General features: G+C 48.6%; 1 long non-coding RNA gene across 2 annotated transcripts; it reads left to right on the top strand.

Moving 5' to 3' along the window:
- Positions 1-2,322: 2,322 nt before the first annotated feature.
- On the top strand, positions 2,323-3,835 carry LOC144168561 (uncharacterized). 2 transcript variants are annotated; one of them, XR_013322189.1, is made up of 4 exons: positions 2,323-2,543; positions 2,616-2,825; positions 2,880-3,084; positions 3,649-3,835. It is a non-coding gene; the product is annotated as an uncharacterized LOC144168561 (long non-coding RNA). The 2 variants fall into 2 exon arrangements; XR_013322188.1 differs by having other exon boundaries at positions 2,323-2,825.
- Positions 3,836-8,105: the final 4,270 nt, after the last annotated feature.

The following is an 8,105-nucleotide window of genomic DNA, read 5'->3' as shown; positions in this document are numbered from 1 at the left end:
TTTGTAACAGCTACGCTGTTCTCGGGCTCTGCTTGACTACAGCCTGTCCTTGTATCGTTTTACGCTCCCTCTGGAGTTCCCAGCAAAGAATTTGTGTTTACAGGTAAAGCCGACTTTATGATGATCGGCTGAAGCTTGGTCTTTGTAAGCTGGCCTTCCGACACTGCCTGTTGCGCAGCGAAGCATGGAAATCTACGGAGGGAGTATGGTTAAATAAAACGGCCTAAACTCATGTGTTATTAAATGTATCCAAAAACTAGTTCTATGAAACCATGCTTATAGGACGATTATACCGCTATGCCGAGTTTCGTTTATTTGATGTAATTAGGTAGTGAAGTTGTAAACTTTGGAGAATTAGTTTGTTGTCATTATAACGCAATCTACGGAGAGAGTTTGCCATGTATTGGAGAAAACGGTCGTAACTGCGGCTCCGCGCTGTTTCAGTAGATATCAATCACAATCGGTGAAACGAGTTTTAATATTTTTTTCGTAAAACATGCAATTGGTTGTTAACTAAGAATGAGCACACAAACAGAATACGAACTGAAGCAAGAAATAATCTATTTTATGAAGGTGTGATGAGACTTCACCTTGCACACGTTCTGAAACAATTAAAGAAGGGGAAACGGGAGAAGAGTTCGGCGTGGTCCGGGGTTTGTCAAAAAATTATTAAAACATTCAGTGCCCTTCTACTCTGTGAAGAAGGATGATTATCAAAGCTGCGGTGCCGCACCTCAACGTGAGCTTGGACTGGGTTCAAGGGGTGAACGAAGCAAAACACGTTTGTAATTTGCGATTCAGCATAGTTCCTGGTTAATGGACTGAATGAACTTTTGATTAACTAGAGTTTACTTATAGTGGACAAACATGGGGCTGTCCATTTACCTCCCCTAGCATCCGATATGTACTGACAGCGGACGAGAATTACACAATATTTACAATTTCACTGTGAACCATGCACTTTTGAAAGATATAAAACCCGGCTTTGTGTTAGATTTGTCTTAGCGGCTAATTGTCATATAATTTGTTTCGGTATAGTTTCAATGAAATAAGCGTTAGACCCACTTTCTGTGATGGTATTCCCTCCGAAGATTGACTTGATTCACTGTTCAACAGTCGATGTGGGAAAGCCATCTTACAAAATTCAAGCTTACAACGATCCCCTTAATGTCTGCTTCACCTCCTAACACAAATGAATTGCTGGGAAGACATTTTAAGGAACAGCCCTTTGGCGCCCTTCTCTGGGCTCAGCCGCGTCGGCGTCGTCGTGACCCAGCGAACGATGGGAAGACCGACGAGTGAAGGAAAGCAAAGAGAAACACTGTCGCGAAATTGGGAGGGGAGTAGGTTCGCCGTGGTGGCGCGAGCCAGCGCTCTCCGAAAGTGTGCGGTGGGGGAAGGGAAGGGGCAGTATGCCGTGCCCACACGAGGCGCTCGACGGTTGGAGAAAACATGAGGGGGGCGTTCACGTGACAATGATGTGCGTTCGCTTAATGCTATGTTCAGACTAAATACGTAACAGCCGTATCGTGCGCTATGGACGTAAAAAAACGGTGTTTTGCACAGTTCGGTTGGCTGAGATGTCAAATGACGTCATTACTTAAAGATATTACGACGATTGCGACAACACTCTGAACCCGGTCTAAGACGCAGTTCTTGTCTACATCTTGTCTACATTCTTGTCTACATTGCTCTATTACCGGAGACGATCTGCTGGATCCTAGCCATAGACAACTTTCCTCTAAAAAGGAATGCAGTATTTAAAACTAAGATAGCAGTCCCGTTTTCATGTATCGTTTGTCACAGCAGCGCAGAGCGAGCAACGCATCTTCACCCTCGCCCTCAGCCGCTGAAGCGTGTGCGAGCAAGAGGGGCTGGCCAAAGAAAGTGGCCCCTGGCGCCAAGCGCTGAATGTGACAAGGGTTGCCGTTTGAAGCGAAGTAAAAGACAGGCTAGCGAGCGTGGTTGGACGCGCACGCGTACATCGGTGTCTCGACACCAATGTGCAACGTCAGATGTCGCAGCGATGCATTTTGCCACGCGCTCGCGTGCCCCGGCTTATTTTGACGCCGGGTGTACCTATATTGTCATGCTTGTGCATGAACTTACAAGCGGCGTAAGGCAAGAGCACAGATGAACCAGAAGTTTTTGTTGTTGCTTCCTTGTACAGCAAAAAAAAAAAAAATATTGGTTTGATTTTTCCCGTCATGTGTAATGACGATACCACTCAGACCACTCGATAAGCGATTGCTTTTGATAGTGTTCACATTATGCTACCCGGCACCTCCTCCCCCTCCCCCATCTTCTTTCTACACTGTTTCGTGAATATTTGAAAATTACACTTTCTTCGAGCCTTGTGAACAAAACGACCGCTTCTCTGTCGGGATTCTAGCTTCCTTTAATAACCGCTATTAGCAATCGACGTTTAAGGCACACCACGTGTTTGCGATACACCAGAAAACAGCCGGTAAGATAGCGAGGAGAAGATTGTCACCAGAGGAAGCAACAACAACAGATTTATACCCGGGACTTCAGGTTAAAAAGTGAGTGGCTGTGCAGCGGCGTTGCGGTTGAGGATGCGTCATACAAAATAATCGGGCATACTGAATTTGCAGCGCCTGTTCCACAACCTCTTTCGGCCCATTCTTCTACTGCCAACCGTAGATTAAGAATATGGGAGCCCTTATTGCGTGTTGCAAGAGGCAAAAACTGCAGGACGACGCCGACGATGTGCATGATGGTCCGATGTACCGGCCTATTGCAGCGAACATAGCCGAGTTTGATCCACATTTCCAGCCTCGGTCATGGGTCCCTCAACGGGAAAGGTCAGTACCGCTAAGCTAAGTGGTTGTCGCCGACGCTTAAGAATTCGTACGCAGGTCCCATAGCGCGTCGGATGCTTGGACACGCAGCCTCCAGGGTAACACCGCGAGCGAGGAGACTGCCAGCACTCCGACGCCTGGAATCCTGACGACAGATTCGTCAACTGGTTCCAGTAGTAAGATCAATAGCGGTAGCGACAGTTGTAGTAGCAGCAGCAGTGGTTCGGGAGAAAAAGTCCACGGAACTCTACTTCTGGCAAATGTAATTACGGTTGTTTGAACATTTTGCCGGTGTATGCGATTTGTTAGAGTGGAATTTTCGTCCTCGATGGCTCGCCCTTGTTTTAAAATTAACATCAAACTCTCCTGGCCCTGCGTCGTTTTTTTGGGAACCACTGATGACATGCCCGCCATGTCTTATTGAAGGAACCGGCCATGGTCGACGCGCTTTGTAGCAGCGAAGTGGTATTGAGTTTCTGTTGGCTGCGATGTGTAAGGTGGCTTCGTCGCGCGGGCCTCAAATCAAGCGCGAAGGACAGGAACGCCCGGGGAGGCGCAGAAGCCGGTTCGATTGCAGCAGGCACCGAGCCCCGTAAACCGGCCGCTGTCACTTCTCTCGTCTCCAGTAGAGTAGCAGTTACGGGCGTACCGGGGCGCTCAGCGGTGTTTTATTTGACACTAGTACTTTTCATCGCAAGTCCTAAGAAGTGATGTGCTGTTTCGGATGCTCTTATTGTTTGGTTAATGAAAGACTTCATTTAGAAAGGGCGTGATCTACATCTGTTAAGAAATATTTCCTGCGCATAATTTTTTGTCTTTGTTTCAGATCCTGCTTCCGCTGTACACTGCGTCCGCTGTCTCACACGGCGATGTTTTCCACGTTTCGGCTGATGAATGGACGTTATAATGACTCCGAATTAACTTTTCTTAGCTTCTGCCTAAGGATGCACTCTCGCAGTGCAATATTTCATATTTTATCTGTAACTATTATCATGACTGGAAATAAACATGCTTTTGCGAATTTTCCTGCTGATAATCAGTTCTTGTATTGCGGGCATCTGTTTTGACGCAGAAGCAGCATTACATGCAGTTTATTTCTTTTTTTCGGGACAGCATTTCAAGGGACCCTGCAACACTTTTTTTCGAGAACGTAGTCTACCACCATATCCAGTACTTGAATTAGGGGTCGCAAAGTACCTCAGTCACAAATTATTGCTCTGTGCCCATCCGATAACTTAGAAACTTGCTCAAGAATATTTTCTCTTTCCCGATCTTGGCTTTCTCCGACCGCTGGAATTACGGCATCACAGCGATATATCGGCTCTTGGCAGGCTGTCTTTCTGTTGTAACAATGAACGCATTCGATTTATACATTAAAAAGAAAGCCACGGAAACAGAGCAGGGACCATAGCTTTCGCAGGGCTTCCAGACGCGAAGAAAAGACTGTAAGCATTAATAGGAAGTGTTGCAGAGTCCCTTTCTGACATGCCCACTAGTTTTTTGCAGGTATCACTTCTTCGGTTTCGCGACGGCATTAGAGGCAGACACAGCTCCCAATGGAAACAAGGTAGCTTTCTTGGATTTGGACTGTCACTAGAATGTCCCAAGCATCCAAATAACCGGTTGACGCTCAACCAGGCACAAAACGTACCATATCCATACCCATGCGCAGTACGGGTCGTGAGTGTAATGTGGCTCGAAGTGGGGCTTCCGCCTGGTAGGAATGCGCGGCCACTTGGGAAGCTCGCCCCTGCTTGCCGACGCCTCGACCGTGCTGCTGAGAGGCATCCCATTTCTGGTGCGTTTGCGTATGGTGTTCCGCGTTCATTCGTGCATTGCAGCGCGACTCCGACGCGTTTTACAATTTAGGTTTATTCGCTGACGTTGCGCGCGTGCCGGTAACCATGCGTGTGCGCGCCATGCCGCGGCCTGCGCGTCACCGTTTTTAAGGCAACGTCGTATGCTCGGCCACTTGCCGACAGACGTCGCTATTCTCCCGGCTTACAATGCACTCCCTGCTACGCTACCGTTGTATCTCAATCGCCGTGTGCGACGTGCGGGAACGATCCCAGTTTCTTGTGAAGCATTATTCGGCTTTTAAATGCAGAGCATTTCTTTATCTCACGATGTCACCCGGAATTGTCGGCGTGCCTCGGCGTCCGCAACAGCCGTTCCAGGTGCGCCCTTTCCCCCACTCCTCCTCTCCCGCATCACTCTACCCTCCTCGCTCTCAACAACAGGTCTGCACCCCTCCCCCTACACCATATAAAAAATAATACTTACCGGCGCCTGGTTTCGATCCCACGACCCTGCGGGCGGAACACAAGGTACATGGTGCTCTACCCACTGCGCCACAAAGCCGACACAGAATGGAAGGCTACGAACGCGCCTTATATCCTTGACTCATTCAAACTACGTCAAGAAGCTGCTGATACAACGCATTCACTACCTGTGGGCGGAACGCGAGGTACATGGTGCTCTTCCCACTGCGCCACAAAACCGACACAGAATGAAAGGCTACGAACGCGCCTTATATCCTTGACTCATTCAAACTACGTCAAGAAGCTGCTGATACAACGCATTCACTACCACCAACTCCTCAAACACTAAACGTTAACGCAATACACCCACCCACTATGCGACGCATTTACTCGAGTCCCCCTCGCGGGGAGATGGGCCCTTTTTGTAGTGAAGGACTCGGCTGTGCGCAAAGTGCAGCGCACCTGTGTCGGTATCAGGTAACTGCACTGCAACGCACGTATTTCGTGCGTCGTGCTGATTTCTTTTGCAACCGTGGTTACTTTCTCCGGGGCCAACGTGGAGTTTGCAGTGGCAGGTAGAGCACCACCACACAATGTCCCCGCGATTATTTATATCTGCTGACGCCGCGGCAGAAAATCGGGTCCTAACGGCGCTGACGACGGACGCCGGGGCGTTTTTGTTTAACCGAAATTGCGAGCGCATGCGCAGACACGGCGTCAGCGTTGGTGAGGTAAAGGTTGTTGACGTCGGTGCAGTGGCTGAGAGCAACGTACATTCCCTCCTCTTCGCAGCTTTGTCTTCTTCTCCTTCTCCTTCTTCAGCGGTTCCCCTACGGGAACATGACGACGGTGGTTGAACGAGAAGCTATCTCGTGATGGATTCTTTGGTTGGCCAATCCCTAGGAACATCCTGCCACAATCATCATCAGCGGTGCCTGGCCAGGCATGCGCAGTGGGGGTGCGGAAGGCGGACAACAACAACAACGACAAGGGAGGGAGGGATACAGCCCCGAGCATGAGCTGAGAGCAACGTACACGCCCTCCTCTTCGCAGCTTTGTCTTCTCCTTCTTTTTCTTCAGCGGTTTCCCTACGAGAAGATTATGACGGTGGTTGAACGCGAAGCTATCTCGTGATGGATTCTTTCGTTGGCCAATCTCTAGGGGCATCCTGCCACAATCATCATCAGCGGTGCCTGGCCAGGCATGCGCAGTGGGGCTGCGGACGGCGGACAACAACGACAACGACAAGGGAGAGAGGGACACAGCCCCGAGCATGAGCTGAGAGCGACGTACACGCCCTCCTCTTCGCAGCTTTGTCTTCTTCTCCTTCTTCTTCTTCAGAGGTTCCCCTACGGGAAGATGATGACGGTGGTTGAACGCGAAGCTATCTAGTGATGGATTCTTTGGTTGGCCAATCCCTAGGGGCCTCCTGTCACAGTCATCATCAGTGGTGCCTGGCCAGGCATGCGCAGTGGGGGTGTGGACGGCGGACAACAACGACAAGGGAGGGAGGGACACAGCCCCGAGCATGAGCTGAGAGCAACGTACACGCCCTCCTCTTCGCAGCTTTGTCTTCTTCTCCTTCGTCTTCAGCGGTTCCCCTACGGGAAGATGACGACGGTGATTGAACGCGAAGCTATCTCGTGATGGATGCTTTGGTTGGCCAATCCCTAAGGGCATCCTGCCACAATCATCATCAGCGGTGCCTGGCCAGGAATGCGCAATGGGGGTGTAGACGGCGGACAACAACGACAACGACAAGGGAGAGAGGGACACAGCCCCGAGCATGAGATGCTCCGCATCTAGTATATTTTTAAGCATGGAACAGCCTTCCCACTCGTCGGAGCTACTCTGTCCATTCATGCTTCCGTGTTCGCGAAGTGGCACGCGCTGCTGTTTCGGCTGTGGACAAATAATGGCGCTGGCGTATTCTTCGGGTAGCAGCATTCTGTAAATGTTTGCTGAATATCGTTGCAAATTAAGGTACAAAATGCTAATAATAAAAATTCGAAGTAGACGATGTGCATCGGTACATAACTTATGACTTCTTGGAATAAGTGCGCACTCTCTTACGTCTTCTTTTAAGTATTACCAAATGCAATTTCATGTATTACCAAATGCCTACAGCGCTAAATCTCACATTCATTTCACTGCTTCCTCTGGCGCGAAAACCGAGCGATCGCTCAACGAACCTTGTTTAACTACATTCCATGACGGCACATTCTGTCACCTAAATGTCGTGTGCTAGAAATCTTTGTCATCCACGTTCCCAAAGTGCCTGCAATAGTCTTTTTAGGAGTCGTTTGAATACTTCCATACGACTTAGCTGGCTGCTCCGGTAGTGAGCGTCAACAATTTGCATCGGTACAAGTCTTAAAGGAGCCATGAAGAGAAAATACAACTTCGTTTAATTTGAAAGAAATAGGATTCAGTATCTCACTCAGCTGCATTACAGCCACGAAAGATGTTTTTTAACGAAAAAAAAGCAAGAATTATTTAAAAACGTTCAAATTTTGCGCCACAGTGACGTGTTATGAGCAAGAATGACGTCATACGGGCCAACAATAAAACATAATTTTCAGTGCGTTAACTGCACGTTAGCATTCAAGTGATGCGGTCAAATGGAACTAGAGGCCCCCTTACAGACGTCCAGTCAAGTGTCGTCGCGACAGGTCAGTTAGGCGGCCGCCAATCGCACAAACAAGGTTCCGTGACGTCATAGAAAAGTTGCGGGAAATTGGCTAAGGGGTCGCCACGGCTTCACACGTTTTCTTTAATATCTCCGTTATTTGTTCGAAGATTGCAATGATATTGGTATCATTGTTATCGGGACTAAGCACTCTTTCTAATAAACCCAACTTGTATTTTGTCTTCATGGCTCCTTTAAAGGATCCAGGAAGACAAAACACGAGTTTGTATTATTCGAAAGATTTCGTGTTTTATAGTGCCCCCAGCGCTTGTCTGAATGCAAGCGATGCTTTATTCACTGAGAAATTAATTATTGAAGTTAAAATTTTGATTT

This window comes from Haemaphysalis longicornis, unplaced genomic scaffold (assembly GCF_048455015.1).
Source record: "Haemaphysalis longicornis isolate Haplotype H1 unplaced genomic scaffold, Haemaphysalis longicornis Haplotype H1 scaffold_1, whole genome shotgun sequence".
NCBI classification, from domain to species: Eukaryota; Metazoa; Arthropoda; class Arachnida; order Ixodida; family Ixodidae; genus Haemaphysalis; species Haemaphysalis longicornis.
Note: the sequence above shows the minus strand (reverse complement) of the source record. Positions and strands in the feature narration are given on the sequence as shown.